Genomic DNA, 20336 nt, shown 5'->3' with positions numbered 1-20336 from the left:
ATGAATAGGCCACTTCTTTATATTCCATGTAAATGGAATCACACAATATGTGAGCTTTGGTGTCTAATTTCTTTCATTTAGAATGTTTCCAAGGTTTATTCATGATACAGCATATATCAGTACTTTTATAGTACTTTCCCCCTTTTTATAGCTGAATAATATTCCACTGTATGGGAAAATCATATTTTATCAGTTCATTAGTTGATGTAATATTAAGGTGGCTTCCATCCTTTGGCTCTCATGAGTAGTGTTTCTCTAAACAACTGCGTACAAGCATTTGTGTGAACATTTGTTTTCACTTTTTTGAGTATCATACCTGGGATTGGAATTTTTGGGTCATATGGTAGCTCTGTTTAACTTTTTTAAGGAACCACCAAACTTTTCTTTATCAGCTACACCATTTTACATTCCCATCAGCAATATATGAGTGTTCCAATTATTCCAAATGCTTTCCAAACTCAAATTTCTGGTTTGTTTGCTTTTTTTCAATGACCATCCTATTGGATAAGAAGTGATATCTCATTGTGGTTTTGATTTACTTTTCCTTACTAATTAATGATGTTGAGCATCTTTTCACATGCTTATTGGCAGTTTGTGTAGCTTGTTTGGAGAAATGTCTTTTAAAGTCCCTTGTCAATATTCTGATGAGGTTGTCTTCTTCCTTGTTATAGAGTTGCTTCTTATTTTAAAAAGGAAATGAAGATTTTGGTTGTGCAGGAAATGTTTTTTTCTAGACTTAAGAGGTAGTTACATGGATGAATTCACTTTGTGGTCATTTATGCCCTTATGTACATTTGTCAAAAATGAGGGTATGTGCCATTTTCCGAATATGTCAGTTTCCTAGGGCTGCCGTGACAAATTCCCCCGAACCATAGAAAAGATTCTCTCACAGTTCTGGAGGCTCGAAGTCCAAAATCAAGATGGTGGCAGAACGAGTTTCTCTCTGAAGACTAGGGGAGAATCCTTCATAACCTTTTATAGTTTCTGGTGGCTCCTGGAATTCCTTGGAATACCATGGCTTGTAGACACATATCTGTAGACACATATCTGTAGTCCCTATCTCTGTCTTCACACAGTCTTCTCCTTGTTTCTGGTTCTCAGTGTCTCAAATCTCCCTCTCCCTTCTCTTATAAGGATACCAGTCATTAAATTTTCGAGAAAGAAAGTTGTGCAGGCTCTGGAAACCACAAATCTGCTGTTTCTATGAATAGGCCAATTCTTTATATTTTGTATAAATGGAATCATACAATATGTGGCCTCTGATGTCTAATTCCTTTCATTTAGAATATTTCCAAGGTTTATTCATGATACAGCATGTATCAGTACTTTTATAGTACTTTCCCCCTTTTTATAGCTGAATAATATCCACTGTATGGGAAAATCCTATTTTATCAGTTCATTAGTTGATGTAATATTGTTTCCATACTCTGGCTCTAATGAATAGTGTTGCTCTGAGCAATTGCATACAAGCTTTTGTGTGAACATATCTTTTCAGCTCTTTGAGTATTTGAGTCACTCAGTCATATCCTACTCTTTGAGAACCCACGGACTGTAGCCCATCAGGCTCCTCTGTCCATGGGGTACTCCAGGCAAAACACTGGAGGGGTAGCTATACCCTTCTCCAGGGGACCTTCCCAAACCAGGGATTAAACCTGGGTCTCCTGCATTGTAGACTTTACCCTCTGAGCCACCAGAGAAGTCCCATTAAATTTTGTGTCCACTCTAAATACAGGATGTTCTCATCTGGAGACCCTGAATTACATTCATAAAGGTCCCAATTCCAAATAAAGTTGCATTCACAAGTACCAGCTGTTGGGGCTTGGGCATATTTTGGGGGAGATAGTTCAACCCATTACACTGAATATATGTCACGCTTCAGTTTTTTAAAAACAGAATTTAAAGAAAAGATATGGTAAATAATTGTAGGAAAATGTGGCAATCTGAGTTTCTGTGTCGACAGATCTGTAGGTTTAGTGAAACTGAAGAATTCATGCTAACTTGCCACCCTATAAAGGAAAACTTCTTAGTCAGTTTTTGAAAATGTTTTTGCTAAATACAATTCTGAAAATAACATTTTCAAATAGTTTTCAACGGACATTGGTGTATTTTTTTTCCTTTATTTAAAAGGAAGCTCTTGAAAACAGTAACATCTTCACATATAGAGAGAACATACTTTTCTTTAAATATACTTTTAAGATACTAAAGAGTTTGGGGGGTTTTGTGTTGTCAAATCCAGTCCTCTATTAAAATGTCCAGAAAAAAAATTGATGTGTTCACACTGTTACCCAGTATGTACTCATTTTTTTTCTTTTGTCCTTTAACCGTCAGTAATGTTGAGATGTGGGCCTTTTGACCATTGTGATACTCAACTTTGGTCTGGTTTGACAGTTTGGCTGAGATTCATGTCATAAAAGGAATATGATACCTGCCACTTAACCCCAGGACATTTATATTTTTGTCTGACATGTAGTTGGACATAACCAGCTTTTGTCAAGGCTTCATTTCATGTCCAGTTAAATAAATATGTAAATGAAGCAATCCTTTCTTCTCAAAAATGACATTTGATCCAATATATTAAAAGTTATTTGAGTCCCTAAATATGAAAAGCCAATAGAGTATAATAGTTCTGTGAAAAGCTGCTTTACTATGAGAACATACAAATGTAACAGTTCAGACAATGGCCTTATTCAGAAGACTAAAAGCTAAGAAGCCCATTTTCTGGACCCCAGTGCATTTTTGTGATCTTTTTTTTTTTTTTTCTTTTTTCTTTTTGGGTAGTGCTATCTGGTAAGAAATAAATGACAAGGCTTTGATCCACCACATTGCAAATTGTCCCCTCTGTAAAATATGTCTTCAAAGAGAAACTTTGGAAGCTTTCATATGTAAGATTGCATGAAGTTTTTGAATAAGTCCTAATTACTTCACCAGGGAGTGAAGACTTGTCTTTACTTTACTTGACTGGTGTTTTTTTAACTAACCTAACAGTCATTTTAAGTTGATTGGAATTCATCCAGAAAATCACTACTTGTTGGTAAAAGGTTAAAACTTAAATTTTAAAAATTGGATTTCTTTTTCACAAAGCTCTTTTTATACTTTTAAAGGTTTAAAAGGCAACTACTTTATAGAAAGTGTCAACACAAATTATATTACTGATCTTTCATCATAATATGAAATAGTAATTGCACTCAAGACATGAAGGAAAATATGCTTCAGGATTTGGTTGTGAAATAACTGACATACAGCAGAATCACTCACTGCTGTAGTTTTTCACTCTAGACGCCAGGCAGGAGTGTCAGTTTCTGGATCAGTCAGCTCTGCCCTCCTAATAAGACCAGCCTGCCACAAAGCGGCAATTATTCTGTGGTGACATCATCACCATTCTGCCCTTTCACTTGTATTTAAATGAATTGTTCTTGAGTTGCCTAATGGAAGATTTCAACTCTAAATCTGACCTAGCAATGGAAGTCAGCGTGAGCTCTGTGTCATGTCTTCATTCTATTTCCACCTTCTGGCAGTGCCTCTAACACAGACATAACATTCTGAAAAGCAGTTTCCAACTTGAAATGTAGAGTCCTCTCAGGAGATTTTTGTATATTTAATCACCTGTCTGAATGAGGTGTCATCCTTTTTCATCATACGTAGAGATTACCCCTAATTATGTCCCAATGTATGTTTATTACCAAATCTCCTTTAGATAGCACATAACTTTTGAATGATTAGCTAGGAAAGAAAAAAGCTAAGATTGTTAGGCTTTATAAAACTGGCATTAAAATTACAATAGTCACAATTGCAGTAATCACTTAAGGCCCTTGAAGTTTTTTTTTTCCCCCCTTTTTTAACCTCCTAAATGTCTTATTTGATTATGCCTTATGTCTCACAGGCGACTAAATATCTTTGGAGGCAGGGTAATGTTTATTTTGCCTTTTAATCACTGATAGCTCTTTCACATTACCTTACATAGGGTAGACCTTTATTAATGTTTGCTGAATGAATACCACATATTCATAATGTAGTCACATATACAGATTTATTTACATACTTGTGACAGAGCAGGCCTAGTACTTTTTCTCTCTTACTCTCAGTCTTTTTTTCTTTTTTTTCTTTAAATAGCTCTAGGAGAGGCTAGAGAAACAAGAGGGAAACATTAGTTGAACCAAGTCATTATAGCCTTTCTTAGCTACCCTGCCCTCTTCTTTTTTAAAATTTTTTGTTTTTTGCTTTTGTTTTGTTTTGGGGAGCCACACCACATGGCATGCAGGATCTTTGTTTCCCAACCAGGGATCTAACTTGCACCCCCAGCATTGAAAGCACAGTCTTAACCACTGGACTTCCAAGGAAGTCCCCTGCCTCCTTCTTCTTCCCCATCCTCCCCCAGTCACAGGGCAGCAATAAAATTGACAGGAAAACCAATTATTGGACTAGTATGAAGTGTTAGTCGCTCAGTCGTATCCAACTCTTGTGATTCCATGGACTGTAGCCCACCAGGTTCCTCTGTCCATGGAATTCTCCAGGCAAGAATACTAAAGTGGGTAGCCATTCCTTTATCCAGAGGATCTTCCTGGTCCAGGGATCAAACCCAGGTCTCCTGCATTGCAGGCAGATTATTTACTATATGAGCCACCGGGGAAGCCCTTATTGGACTAGACAATCTCTCAACTCCCTTCTGTATTTTAGAACTTCCTCCTTCATCTCAATTTCACTGCTTCACGCTATGAAACTGCTTCCTGGCAGAAATCAAGCTCGTGTCTGTTCCTGCGCCTCCTGTTCCATGACCTTCTGCATCAGAACTGGAGCATCCATAAGGTGCCAACCTGAGATCAGAGAGTTGAGTACTCTAATTGAGTTGAGTACTTCCCGACCCCTGGAATTGATCCACTCAATGGCTCATTTTAGATTTGATGCTCATTCTTGGACCAGCCAGCTGTGGCCTGGGAGGCAGGATCACTTTTTAACATGGCAGCACCTTCTGGAACACCTGATGGGAGTAAGATAGGTGCCAAAAGTAGATAGTTGCTGGCCTCTGGTAAAATGGGAAGGCCAAATTAAACAATACCCAAGCATCTCATTCCTTCCAATTACAAAGTTCTATGGTTTATCACTTTAGCAGTCAAATATTAGGAAGGTATAATACCTAATATTTTATGTTCTCCATGTACCTTCTCTTAAATTCAGTAGATTGACTTGAAGTGAAGTGAAGTGAAGTGAAAGTCACTCAGTTGTATCCAACTCTTTGCGACCCCATGGATTATACAGTTCATGGAATTCTCCAGGCCAGAATACTGGAGTAGTTAACCATTCCTTCTCCAGGGCATCTTCCCAACCCAGGGACTGAACCCAGGTCTCCTGCATTGCAGGCAGATTCTTTACTAGCTGAGCCACAAGAGAAGCCCAAGAATACTGCAGTGGGTAGCCTATCCCTTCTCCAGCAGAGACCCAGGAATCAAACCAGGGTCTCCTGCATTGCAGGTGGATTCTTTACCAGCTGAGCTACCTGACCTAGGATCAGTCACACAAATTTCTCTTGGAGGAACTACAGTGTATAACACCATATTACCAACAATATGTTAGAATAGAGAATACGATTATCACTAGAAGGAAATGGCAACCACTCCAATATTCTTGCCTAGAGAATCCCATGGACAGAGGAGCCTGGTGGGCTGCCGTCTATGGGGTCGCACAGAGTTGGACACAACTGAAGCGACTTAGCAGCAGCAGCAGCAAAAATCTAGAAGCATATTAAATCCTGACAAATATTCTAGGTATTGAGAAGACTCTCTTTATTCTAACAGAATATGTATGTATGTTGTTGTTCAGCCACTAAGTCGTGTCCAACTCTTTGGACTTGAATGTAGCCTGCCAGGCTCCTCTGTCCACAGGATTTCCCAGGCAAGAAAACTAGAATGGGTTGCCATTTCCCTCTCCAGGGGATCTACCCGACTCAGGGATCAAACTCCTGGTTCCGGAATTAGCAGATGGATTCTTTACTGCTGAGCCACTAGGGAAACCCAATATGTATGTAGTACATACACATATATTTTTTCCCAATGCCATTGCTCAAAAGAGTTCAATTTGGTTGTTTTCTCTTAAAAATTTGTGTTTGGTCTTGGTAAGCTGTCAAAAGCTTTAAAATTGGAGCGTTTATGTTGTAGCACCAGACAGAAAAGGAAGCCTTTGAAGAGACAGTAAAATGGCCTTCACTCAGATAAGCTTCTTTATAGAACCTTCAGGATCCTGACTACTGCCTCATAAAATGGTGCATCCAGTCCAATACCACTTGATTATCCATATATTTTTATAAGATTCACTCTACAAGTCTCTACAAGATGCACTCTACAGACTCTGCAAGTCTTTAAATAAGCCCTTTACAACATTATATATTATGGGCTCCACAATATGGCAGTATTTCTAGGAAAATGTTTCCTAGGAAAGGTGCATATCCCAGACATTTTACCTTTCTCTTAAGTTTTTCTATCTAACTTTACTACCATGATCTTGGCTAGAGTTAAGAGTTTTCTGAAAGCTTATTCAGTATAAACTAATACTTCTTTTCGGGGGCTATTGTTGTAGGTACTGAAGTTTCTTTTTTATGTGATCATGAAGTTATAGTTTAGAGCAAGGTATTTAGTTGCAAAAATTTATTTAAGAGTAGTATTTTTAAAGTAAGTTGAAGTTCTTAAGATAAATATATGATAAGATATAACTTTAATCTGTGATCTGATCATTAACAGTTCAGTTGAATTGCACGAATGAAGACCAAAAAATAAATAAAAAGAAAGAAAAACAATGGTTGGGTAAAATGGCATAAAATTGAAGATTTACATGAGATGATAATTAGACTTCATAAGAAACTTTTTTAGAAGAATATTATTTATATCATCTATTCATTCAGTCAACAGGTTTTATGGACCAATTATTATATACCAGTGAATTTGTTATTAGGTTGCCCTGTAACTAACAGAACTGTGACTTTAAGTAATTTAAGTGACATAGAACAGTGCAGAATAACATATAACATAAAGAAGTCCATATGAGGGCAGTTCAGTGCCAAGGTGGGTCGGTGTTCTGTCATCGTAATACCACACTAGTTCTTCATCACGTCATTTCCGTTCAAGTTTAAGTCATAGTCTCACATGGCGGTTGGAGCTTATGTTAGTCTGCTCAGGTTACCATGACAGAATACCACAGACTGGATGGCTTAAACAACAGAAATTTATTTTCTCATGGTTCTGGAGGCTAGAATCCCAAGATCAAGGTTCCCTCAGGGTTGGTTTCTGATGATACCTCTCTTCCTGGCTTGTCCTCACATGACCTTTCCTCAGTGCGTGTATAGAGAGAGACTCACTGGTGTCTCTTCCTCTTCTTATCAGGACACCAGTCCTATTGGATCAGGGCCTCACCCTTATGACTTCATTTAACCTTAGTCACCTCCTTAAAGTAACTATCTCTGGGAATCCGCCTACCAGTGCAGGGGAAACGGGTTCTACCCATAATCCTGGAAGATGCTCCATGCCTCAGAGCAGCTCAATCCACGTGCCACAGCTATTGAGCCTGTGCTGTGGAGCCCCGGAGCCACAGCTCCTGAGCCCACGTGCCTCGAGCCCATGCTCCGCAGCAAGAGAAGCCACTGCAATGAGCAGCCCTTTCACTGCAGCTAAAGAGTAGCCCCCGCTCGCCATGACTAGAGAAAAGCCCATACACCAACGAAGACCCAGCACAGCCAAAAATAAAGAAGTAATTTAAAAAAAAATTTTTTTTAAGTCCCTACCTCCAAACAGAGGCACACTAGTGTTAGGGCTACAACATACAAGTTGGAAAGGGAACAATTCAGTCCATAACAGAACTCTATCTGTTATGCAGGAATTTATACTTGAGGAAAGGAGACAGGAGAGGGACAAAAAGAGGAGAAAATAGAAGGGTAAAAAAGGGTAAATCTTTTAGGTTAGTTAGTTCTGCTCAAGGAGCTCCTTAGATGTCTCCCGCGACACTTCCACCTCCTGTTCATTGGCCAGCAGCTGGTCACAGAACTGTACGCAGCTACAAGTTGTATTTTAGCCACGTGGACTGCTATGCTGAGTAAAGATCTGATTACCAAGAAAAAGGAAGAAATGGATGTTAGGATTCAACAAGGCATCCTTGTCATGTCTAGAAATTGTGCTCAATGTTGAGGATGAGAATATGAATTCCTAACTTCAAGTAGTTTATAGTTCACCAGGGAAATTGAGCATATAAACTGGTGTACTGTAATATAAATTAATATGCCCTATGGGATAAGTTTGTAAAGCTTCTGTGGGAACATAGAGAAAGAATGAGTATCAGTGGGAGCAGTGACCTTGAGATAGACTTTGAAAGATGGATAGAAATGCCCAGGCTAAGAAGTGATTCAGAGGAGAATGCAAGATGTTTCAGGGAACTGCAGGTATTAAGAAGTAACCATACCTTGAAGTGCTTAGCTGAAAGCAGTAATAAGACCAGAAAGGTAGAATGAGGCCTTATTTTAATGGCTCTGTAATGCTACATAGGGAGTGGGACAAAATTTACGGGGCTCTGAGAACCAACCAAGGCTTAGACAATGTTATAACCAAATATGTGCTTTTAAAAATATACTTCCAGCAACAGAAAGAATGATAAACTGATGAATTTTGAGACAAGCATGTGTGTGTGTATGTCTTATTGTCAGAAACTCTTCTGAGGAAATATATTAGATTCCATTGATGTCACAGGGCACAGTCTTTGTTAATGTTACTGATTCAGTTGAACTAATTTCTGCCTCTTTAAAGATCCAAATAATAACTTAAGACCAGAAAGTGGAAAGAATACATGTAACGGTAAGGAATGATGAAGTCAGCAAGCTTTCTAATGTTGTAGTACTTGAGGAAAACTATCAAATAAGCATTCACACTCATCTGCCACTAATCTTTCTATATTCTCTTTAACTTTACCAATAATTGGAAAACTCCTTGGCACATTTTCCTTTCATCTTTATATGCTAATGTTTTCATAAGTAGCTATTCAATCCATCTCTAGCATGCTGAAGAGTTCTCAACTGAGTGATGACCTCTTTCTTTTACATCTTCCCTGATAGGCTAGTGTTTGTGAAGTAGATGGGCAGTGGAAAGGCAGTATGTGTTTCTTGACTTACTTCCATACTTCTTAGTTAAACTTCTCCCAGACAGAGTAAGGAATTATGAGTTCTTGGAACAGCACATGTGTCTCTTTCTTAATGTAACTCTCAGTTCCGTGGTGAGAATTATCTGCAGTTCTCTGAAGAGGCACTAATTCATCCATATAAATAGCACAGTCCTAGGATAAGAAATATAAGAAACTAGACTGTGAACAATTATTGAGAAAATTCTGGAAAGAAACTAGTGAAAATTCTAGCAGTCAGTACCTTTCCAGGCCAGTATATTTGTTTAAGCAAACAATGAATGTTGGTTAATCCTAGTGTTAATTTCATTTCCCAAAGCTGGCTTCTTTGCCCTTCCAAGTTGACCCTAGTGATGTTCACCAGACTGTGAGTATGATATGGAACTTCTCATGGCAAACATTTGGCCGAATTTTCACCACACTTTTACCTTGTCTACCTCTGAAGTTCTCTTATTTCCCCCTTATCCTAAGCATGCCTCCTGTATCTTCTTCTACTGCCCCTCACCCCTTACTCTGAATGTAAGTCATAAGAATGTATGAAGCAGGAAATGAGTAAGTATAATTAAGCCCATGCATTCAAGTTCTTTTGTTTTTGCCTTCTGGTAGCTCCAAGAAATGAGAATGGCTTTGTGTTTGTTTTAATTTCTTTGTTAAGAACTATGAAAATAGGAAAAGAAAATTAATGAAATTACAAAGAATTAGAGTTGTTGTATCTGTTAGAATATCTTCAAACGTATTATTATACAGAGAAAATTATACAGAGAAAATCCATAAGCTCTTTTAAATCATGAAATATTCCAAGCCAAAAAGGAAATTAGAGGAATAACATAGCAAATAAAAATGTACCCAATACCCAGCATTGTGAAATACAAACATTTTCCCTGTATGTTTATTTTTCTTAAGAAATAAACACCACTGGGATTTTTGAGACATCTCAATGATGGGCAAATCTTTTTATCACTTGAGGTCAGAACCAACTGGGAAATGACAGAGTCAGAATGGCGCACAGCTGGGAAAGGAAATTCCCACCGTTGACCCCTAGATGAATCGAACTTACCCTTCAGAAACCCTTCAGAAACCAGCTCCAAGCCTAACTCTGGAGGAGCAGGTCAGAGTATTTTGGAGGTTGTTTTATTTGTTCTTCTGTAGGCAGGCTCACTTCTAAGAGATACCCAAATAGTTTCTCCTTCCAAACTTATCAATCGGTTAAGTGTGAAAGGTGGGGCAGGTACAGAAATAGAAAATATTGCAGCTTGTGAAGTTCCCTCCATGTGAAAAGAAACATCAGGAATGAGAAGTAAGCATTTTCCTCTAAATCACAGCTAAAGCCACACTTTTACATCTTTTTTTGGATCCTATTCTCTTCCTTGCCTTTCCTCCAGTCCAGAAGTAACCTCTACTTAAATTTTAAAATCCTTGTGTGTAACAAGTACTTAGTACAAGTACTAGAGTTTTGATTCTAAGTAATAGAATGCTTCCATGTAAGGAAAATACTGGCTGACAGTTCTTGGGAACATTGACTATAACATCTGTATGTACTTTCAAGATACCCTAATAGTCTAATGGAAAGGATATAAAAGATGATGCTACTAGATAGGAATAGAGTTTGAATCCAAAGATGCTAGTGCTCAAGTATTCTAAGTGCTAAAAGATCATCATGGTTTTAGCAACAACATAGCTAAGAAAACAAAGTTTAGTGCTATCTCAATACAAAAAAGCAAGCATCAAAAAATTATCTCTTTTCACTGCAAAGAAAATGGGCATTCTGCTGACACTTGCCTTCTGAAATATTTCAACATTCCAGGCTAATGAGTTTTTTTTCAACTCTTATAAACAAGCCCCAATCTCCTTTAAAATATTTTCTGATTTATTTTTATTTTTCAAATTTTTTCAGGTGAATAGCAATTTGTATTTGTTTAGCTTGCATTATTTCCTCTTGATAAAATAGACACATTTTAAATTGAACAGAGGTACCAAGAGGCTATGAATGAAGAGAATGTTTGGTAGTGAATGATATAATGGAAAATTGCTATAATAAGTAGCTAGGAAGGGACATATTTATACAGAAACATTTTAGTTTAAGTGGTAGCATATTACTAGGGGCAGAGCTGAGCTGTCCAGAAGAATTGGCCTGTTAAACAGAATAGGAGAATCAGTAAGGTCTTCTCTTAGTATCTGGAATTTGAAATTGCCTAGGTAACTAGGAAACTCTGGTTTCTTCTCAGTGAAATATAACAGCCAGTAACACTGCTAGTTCCTAAGGTTATTTTTGCTAGTATGCGCAGCAGATAGTTTGATGGGTCAGGAAAGCATAGAAGTAGTATATGCATAAAGTAATACATGAATGATTTTCAAGTGTAGTATAATTGTTTTCTTACAGATTTGGGGTTTGGTTGCAATATACTGTTGAAGTTTGCACAGTATTTTATTATATATATTATATACAATACTTTGTTGGTTAGCTTCATGAAGCCCTTAATTTATTAATGTTATTAATTGACCACTTGTGTGTCAAAACCAGAAAGCATTTAGATAATTGTATTCAAAAAAAGAATATTATAAATATTCTTAAATTCTTAATTCTTTATAAACAAGTATATATGTATACACACACACACACACACATACACACACACTTTGTCTCCTGCTTCTGAGCAATATGACAAGGTTTTTTTTTTTTTTAATAAGAGGTTAAGACAAGCTACATTTAATAGCCATTCATGATCCACAGCAAACTAAAATATAGTTAGACTTCATTTTATCTGCTGATTGTGTTCTTAAGAACTTATGTAAAGAACCAGAACATTTAAAAAAATCTAGGCATTCTTCCTCTTTGAAAGAATATTATAGCTGACTCATAATGCCAGTGATTACTTTCCAATCTAAATAATGACAGCCTAATTTAATTGACTTTTTTCATGTTGGAATTTCACTAAGTGAAGGATGTCTGTTAGATTATAAACAATCATATTTTTAAAAAGCATTAAAAATGCTTTCAGTCTTTACATTTTAATAATCTAAATAAATGATTTCAAGATATATTTGAAATTTTTATGATTATTGTTTTACATTTATTTCTAAGTTATTTTTTGTTACACAGAGGTGTGTTTTAAAATTTTTAGTTCTGAACTCCAAATTGTACCATTAAGAAAAGAGGATGGCTTTTCACTCTTTATATTATTACTGGTTCAGTTTCAGAATTCAGTCTTACCCAGCCACCATATGCATTCTGTCCATTTGATGCCTTAGAAGAAGGAACCTGAATAAAAGGTTGTACTTTTATTAACGGATCCTTTTCAGTGAATTTTGTTAGCTCACATATAATTTCTTCTCAGTGAAATATATGAGCCAGTAAAGCATTGCTAGTCCTAAGGTTATTTTTGCTAGTATGCAGAATAGATAGTTTGATGAGTCAGGAAAGCAAAGAAGTAGTATATGCATGAAGTAGTATATGAATGATTTTCAAGTGCCTAATTTTCATTGGAGTTATTAAGCACGCGTGTGTGCATGCTATCGCTTCAGTCGTGTTCACCTCTTTGCGATCCTATATACCATAACCCGCCAGGCTTCTCTGTCCATGGGATTCTTCAGGCAAGAATACTGGAGTGGGTTGCTATGCCCTCCTCCAGGGGATCTTTCCAACCCAGGGATTGAACCCAAGTCTCTTGTCTCCTGAATTGGCAGGCCCGGTTCTTTACCACTAGCGCCACTCGAGAAACCCATTATTAAATGCATCAACAACCAAATAAGCATAAAAAAGAAGTGGGATAAACTCACTGTCCCCAGAGAAACAATGGAAGTATCAAATAGTAACCATGCTTCACACACTTGGACATGTGTATGGCTTTCAAAAGCCAACAACAAAGCCATCCAGAAAAATTGTCCCATTAAATGATACAAAAGAATCAATATGGAATCTTTTAGTGCCTGGAATTGAAAATTGCCAGTTAAAGCTACTAGGTAAACTGAAAACCATTTATTTTATAGTGTATACTACTTCTTTGTTTTTCTGGCCCTGAAAAGTACTTGTTGTACATACTAACAAAAATAACTTTAAAACTGGCAATGACTTACTGTTTCACTGAGAAGAAATTATTTATAAGTTAATAAAATTCATTGAAAGGATTTCATTAACAAAAACACAACATTCCCTCAGATTCTCACATGTCCAAAGACTTCATATGTCATATATCTGGGTGAACATTTAAATAGGGTCCAATCCTACTCTGTTTTGAAGTGCAGTATGCCTTTCCATAGGCAGCTCTCCCGTGCTGTGTAGCCACAAAAAGTAATGAGCTCAGCTCTCAGGATGCCAGCAGCTGGAAAGCAGAGTTCTGCGCTCACGTTGCTTGCACAAACATACAAGTTGTGTTTCCCACAGCGAGATCCAGGGACCCCTAAGGTTCTGCAGCTTTTTTATCCCATAAACACAGAGCCAGAAGATGATGCTGATAGGATGGCAGCATTGAGTTTTGAGACTGTTGCAGATTTTCAGGAGAAGGCAGAGTCTGAGAGGAGCTGGCAAAGCAGGCAATTATTTGTGGTGGGAGGATATGGGGGGAGAAGCAGATGTCTGTAGATACTACAAAGGAAAATAAACACTGTGGAAGAACAAACTTATGTAGAAAAATTTATAAGAGGGATTTTTAACAAAGGATGTTTGGGAAACACTCCACAGAAGTTTAATATTCTGGGTAGCACTTATGAAAGGGGACAAGTTCTTACAGCCAGAGTGACCTTTATACTAAAAATCTTCATTTCTCTGTTTATTCCATCCTGTTCCATTTAACAAACTTGTATTAAACACCTACTGTGTGCCAAGAATTAGCCCTCCTTGCCTCTTTCCTACCAGTCATATACAGATACACACTATACACATAACCACTTTGAAGTTCAAATACCATTTGTAGTTACTGGAGGCCCACAGGACATTAGTACTGGAAGTCAAAACAATTTGCTCACTATAGCAAGCCGAAGTTAAAAAGCAGCTTCCCAGGATGAAACTTGGAAAATGCCTGAACGTCGAGGTGTTTATTTGGATTGGCTTTTTCTGGACTTGCTGATGGAGGTTGATATCTTGCTGACATATTACATCATTTCTGTTGAAAGGACTTTGAATGGTGAGATTGACTGAGCCAGATTTTCTTTTTACATAATGTATAGGCAAGTTCCACTTCTTTGAAGGAGACTCTGAGTTGGGTACAGTGTTTTTTCCAGAAAAATGTAGATTTTCCGTATTTGAAAATACGATGACATTTCCAAACACTTGTGTCGATCCTATGCTTTCTGCTCAAGGTTTTAATATTGTCTTATTTTCATTCTATTTTTACTTCCCATCTCCTCACCACTGGAGTTCTTTGGCTTCTGCTTCTCAAGATTGCAATGCTATAAAAATAATTATCTCAGATTTCAACTAGAATTATGTAGTGCTATCACTTTTGTGGACAGATTCATTTAAACTCTTGATCAAATTTTACCTTTTAAGGGAACATATATGCAAAACCCACTACTGGAGTATTCTTGTCTGGAGAAATCCATGGACAGAGGAGCCTGGCTGGCTACAGTCCATAGGGTTGCACAGAGTCAGACACGACTGAGCGACTTAGCAAAGCAAACATAATGTTTGAGGTTGATTAGAGGGGAGTAGACTGCCATTGGCAGGAGAGAAGCCTCAAGCTGCTGTTGGCTCAGAGCCTGGGTGACATTAGCAATATGCATCACTTTCTGGGAGACGGAGCTGAGAATCCAAGAGATCTAACTGAGAGGACAGGATCACCTGTGCTCCTCCTCCTTAGCTGGCCCTTCCATTCGGAAGGCCTGACACCCTCATCTTAAATTTTCTTTACAGATGTCATTGCAGCTGGGTTTAAAAAACAGGAAATTTGCTATTGAAATGAGTCAATGAACCTACTGTCCTGCCCCCATTGATATAACACATCTGTATCACTTTTCAAGATACAAATGGTCATCAGAATGGAGGGAAATCCACTTCTAAAAGAAAACTCAGATGCCAGATGGTAAATTGACTCTTTGGATTCTACCTCTGAAAGCAGTAGAGTATTGAGCATTCTCTCTTAGTAGTAAGAGAGAATACCTTGTATATCCAATAGCAGCCAACACATGAAAGGTATTTATAACCTTATTTGAAATATGATAAACTGGGGCTCACTTGCCATTTTTTTCCCAGGTAAGCTGTAAGATCTGTGAAAACAGGAGCACTGTCTTTTTATAACTATCTCCAGGGCTTAGCATATATCCAACCCAAAATAAAGACTTGATTAATATTTTGGAGTAGTTTAGTAAATATGAATAATTGAATAAATAATAAAAGTGAAAGGGCTAAGTATAAGCCCAGGCTCACATATCTCTAAAGATCACTGTCCTTCTATAGTATCAAGGAATTTGCTCTAAAAGTCATTAATTACCTATAATAACACTAGTATTATTTTCTATCTCAATACTGTATCATTTCACTCTTTAAAAATAATAAAGTTATGTTAATTGCATGATTTCTGTCATTTCTAGATTGGATAAACATGTGTAGGAAGTTGCTGAAAGAAAGCAATAGCATTTGGATACACATTCCTAGTCAGCATTTATTTGATACCCTCTTGCCTTGGGCTTAGAGTTTAAAATATTCAGAATCCTTCTGGCTATTAAATACTCTAATCTAGAAATTACTAGATCAAAATTTCTGAATCACCCTGTGAAAGACAAATCTTTTTTCATTAGAAGCAAACAATCAAACAAGCTGCAGTGACTTTTTTGGGAACTCAGAGGATGTGTGCAGGAGGGGGACCTTCCTTCCACCGGGGAGTCAATGCCTGCTAGAGATGCCCAGAATCTGCCCCCTTTTATTTCCTGCCTGTTATCCTCAAATGTTTCAAAGCTACAAGGTGATTAAGAGCTCTCATGGGCCATATGAGGGTTTTGTTGAGATAGGTTGTTATTTTTTATTTTTATTAACCTGAAAAGAGTCGGACACGACTGAGCAACTGAACTGAACTGAACTGAACTTAATCACACTGCAGTCACAGAGAGTCTATGATTTGACCTCAGAAGACCAATGTTGATGTCTTATCTCTGCCACTAACACAGCCTGACCGTGGACAAATCACTTAACCCCTCTGAGCTCCAGTTTCCAACACACAAAAAGAGAGTATTGACTGCTCTCCTCCTAATCTTAGTTTACTGCCTAGCTCAATACCTTTATTTATATGGAAATGTTTGTAAGCAGAAAACATTATAAAACTGAAGGTTTCTTCTCCCTCTCTTTCTCTCTTTCTCTCATTTGTTGTCTTTCTCTCATTTGTTATCATCATACTCCATCCTGGAGTAAAGAAATTGCACAAATTGATCTTTTATAAGAGCGATCCTTCAATACCAACAATCTCAGCATCCTCTTCAGTTGTTAGCTCTTAGATGTATAAGTCACATCACCATATTTGAAGGGGAGCAAGCCTTTCCACTTCTTTTCTAGTGAAACCTATATGTTTCAGCTGAAGTCCCTTTTGCCGCTTTATCTAGCTCTGTAGCCATGACTTCTCTCCTGTTACAGTCTTTCGCTCCCTGCCTCCAAACATGCTCCCAGCCATGGCCAATGTGGAAGAGTCTCCCCCTCAAATTGCCCCTCAGATGATGGAATTACATGGACTCATAGTAGCCTCTCTTCTAAACCCATCTCTATGTCACCTTCTATTAACTCTTCCCGGGTTTAGTGCTAAGATAATTGATTAATGTAAATGATTTGGGAGTCCTGAAGAAATGTAGGCAAATTTCTCTATCATCCTAAGCCTCCTTCTCCTCTTCTGTCCAATAGTAATAATAGTGGTATTTGATTTTGGGCTTGTTAGCCAATTAAATGAGATGGAGCTTGTGAGGTGTAACACATAATAAGTATACTATATAGTTGTTAATACTATTAAAGGAAAAATTCTCTCTTGTCGGTACATGAGAAATCAGAATTTACTTTTGACCTCTGATTATTGTCTGTGTATTTTTCTCATCATTTTCTCCCCATGTTGCTCCTGAAGCCACCCCAGTCTGTTTGCTGTTTTTTAAAACTTTGGTTAAAAATAAGTGTGATTTTGCTTTACTTCTAGTACATGAAGTTCCAAGACAACTGAATATAGCAACGTGAATGTTGTTCTAAAAGTTACGAGAAGCTACTTTTACTGTTTATGCACTCCTTTAAATCAAAAGAACAAGATGTAAACTATTTTTTTTTTTAATGTCATCTCCTGTGCTTCAGGCTCCTTGGTGTCTTAGAAAACATGAAAGAAACTGATTTACAATCATTTTGGGCAAATTGCCTGTGGAATTCTGAGGACAGGAAATGAAAAAAAAAAAGTTCAGCACACACCCCCGGACATTCCACACAACATCTAGAATAAACAAACAGGTCCCCAGAAGGAAACCAAAACTTTTGGTCTTATATTGAGGAGCACTGTGAATAGCCTTTGGGAAGCATATACTGAAGATGGGGCTTCCCAGGTGGCACTATTGATAAAGAACCCGCCTGCCAATGCAGGAGACATGAGACACAAGTTCGATTCCTGGGTCAGGAAGATCCCCTGGAGGACAGTGTGGCAACCCGCTCCAGTATTCTTGCCTGGAGATCACATGGACAGAGGAACCTACAGCCCATGGGGTCACAAAGAACCAGACCCCACTAAAGTGACTTAGCATGCATGCACACATATACTGAAGATGATGAACTTCAGGGAAAATCTTTCAAGAGGGCTTGACATCTTAAATTAATTTCTTTAATTAAGTTGAACTTAATTAAAGAAAACCCTTTTCCCTTTGTATTCCTAAAGGATGATGAGTAGTTTTAATTTAGGTTAATTCTGTTCCTGCATCAACATTATGAAAGAGGGGTACCATGTTACAGACCTGTACTTCTCAGACCTTAACAGGAGTCTGTTTTTCTGGGGAATTTGTTGGGATGCAGATGCTGATTCAGGAAGTCTGGGGAGGGCCTGAGATTCTAGATCCCTCACAAGCTCCCAGGTGATGCAGTAGCTGCTGGTTGGTAGACTACAATTGGTTTTCAGGCACCTTCGTCGATAAAATCATTGGTAGTGGTTTTCTTCACCTTATCCATAGTACAGTGGTTTTCAACTCACAGTGATTTTGCACTTGTGTCTGGAGACATTTTTGATCTTCACAACTCAGGGCAGACTACTAACATCGTACGGCCAGGGACCAGGGATGCTGTCAAACACCCTACCCTGACAAAGTATTTTCTGAGCCAGAATGTCAATAGTGTCAAAGCTGAGAAATCCTGCTGTTTAGAGTACTATTTTTTTGTGTCTCTCATACCAAAAATAATCTGTTAAAAGTTTTCAAAAAAAAAAAAAAAACTATGAGGAAAGAGTCGGAACAAGTACTGTTTAGTTTGGAGCAGAGTGAACAGTGTTTAAAACTGTCTTCAAATACATGAAAAGCCATTATGCAGAAGATGGTAACCAGCTGTTCTCTATCATCTTTGAAGAGTGAACAGGAAATGTACATAAATGGACCTTTGCTACCCATCCATTCTTTTCCTGCATCTTCCACACCAGCCAGGCAAATCTTCTGTGATCTTGTAACCATATTTGTCCTGTCCTGTACCTTATTTCTTGCAGAGACTCTCCCAGATCCTTGGGACACATTTTCTTCTGCCAAGTTGTATCTCTCCCTCTCCTTAAAAATCTAACTTGAAAATTTCCATCTCCATAAAGTCTTCCTTAACTAAGATGAAATAGTTGCCAGTCCACGTCTATCGACAGCTGGCACATTTTCTCCTTCAACGTGTTATCTTTCATTCTATGAATATGTTATGCCCATTTGTGTACAAGGAGCTATACTAGATTTTGAGAAAGGTTAAGAAAGATGAATAAGAGTCCCCACCTTTAAGTACTTTTCAAAAAATCTCACTACATTGTAGTTACAATGTAGGTAGTATTTAATAATTATTTCTATGAGGGATTTTTTTTTTAAATAAGAGGGCTTAATAGTTAAGCCCTTAATATATTGAAGTGGGAAGAACTTCCAGGTCAGGAGATCAAAAGAAGACTTTATAAGTAAGTATACAGAACATCTTTTTTTGAAGAATAATTTTCTCTAAGTTATGTATAATTTTCTGCATCAAATAAGCATTTAATATTGTTACCAAAATTTGAAAGTTATACATTAGAGCCTGGAATGAATTAGAGTCTGAATTTATGTTATATTTATGGAAGAGTATACAGTGAATAAGGAAGAAAATTTTTTCTGTTTACATGTAGCTGTAAAACACAAAAGAGTGAATTTAATCATCTCAATACACCTTATGATGCTGTGTGATTTTATAATAGCATATTCTTCGGGAAGAATTTTTAGTTACACCTAGGAGGGGAATACTTTGGAACTTTACAAGTATGCTTTAAAAACCAGTACCAAAGATGGAATTTGACAGCATCCATTTGAGAGAATTTGGCACCACCCAGAAGCCTGGCCTGCTGCAGTCCATGGGGTCTCAAAGAGTCAGGCAGGACTCAGCAACTGAACTGAAGAACCCTTTTAGGGCTTCCCAGGTGGTGCTAGTGGTAAAGAAACTGCCTACTAACGCAGGAGACATAGAGATGTGTGTTTGATCCCTGGGTCGAGAAGATCCCCTGGAGGAGGGCACGCCAGTATTCTTGCCTGGAAAATCCCATGGACAGAGTAGCCTGATGGGCTATATTCCATGGAATCTCACAGAGTTGGACATGACTGGAGCAACTTAGCAGTAGCAGCCTTTTAGAAAAGAATCTCACCAATAAAGGATTTCCATTATCTGAACTACAAACAAACAAAAAAAAAAATTGAAGAGGTTTAACCCTTCATTAAATATGTAGTAAGTACCAGGCATTGAGTAAACTCTTTAGATGAATCATCTAATTTAATCTCAATGAATTTAGCCTCTCCACCTGTGAGGCTATCACCACCAACATAATAAGGAGACCTCAGTGTACAAGCTTCCACCCCCTGCTTGATTCAGAGATGGAGGCAGAGCAAACCTCAAGCCTGCATAGGAGGCCATCTCTGGGTGGAAACAGTCAGCTTGCCTTCCTTTTTGAAGCAGCACTGAAAAAGCTTCCTCTCTCGAGGCTGTAAATGGTGATGCTTGTATCCTCTGTAGTCAAAACGGGAAAATGAGGCTGTTTACATTTCATTAGTGGCCATGG

The 20336-nt window shown here is 37.8% G+C and overlaps 1 protein-coding gene across 2 annotated transcripts in view; it reads left to right on the top strand.

The window, feature by feature from the left end:
• ITGA1 (integrin subunit alpha 1) overlaps positions 1 to 20336 on the top strand; it is a 160826-nt gene that overhangs the window by 40308 nt on the left and 100182 nt on the right. The gene's annotated exons all lie outside the window — the stretch shown is intronic.

This window comes from Cervus canadensis, chromosome 16 (genome assembly GCF_019320065.1).
Source record: "Cervus canadensis isolate Bull #8, Minnesota chromosome 16, ASM1932006v1, whole genome shotgun sequence".
NCBI lineage: Eukaryota > Metazoa > Chordata > Mammalia > Artiodactyla > Cervidae > Cervus > Cervus canadensis.
This window is presented reverse-complemented; position numbering and strand designations above follow the sequence as displayed.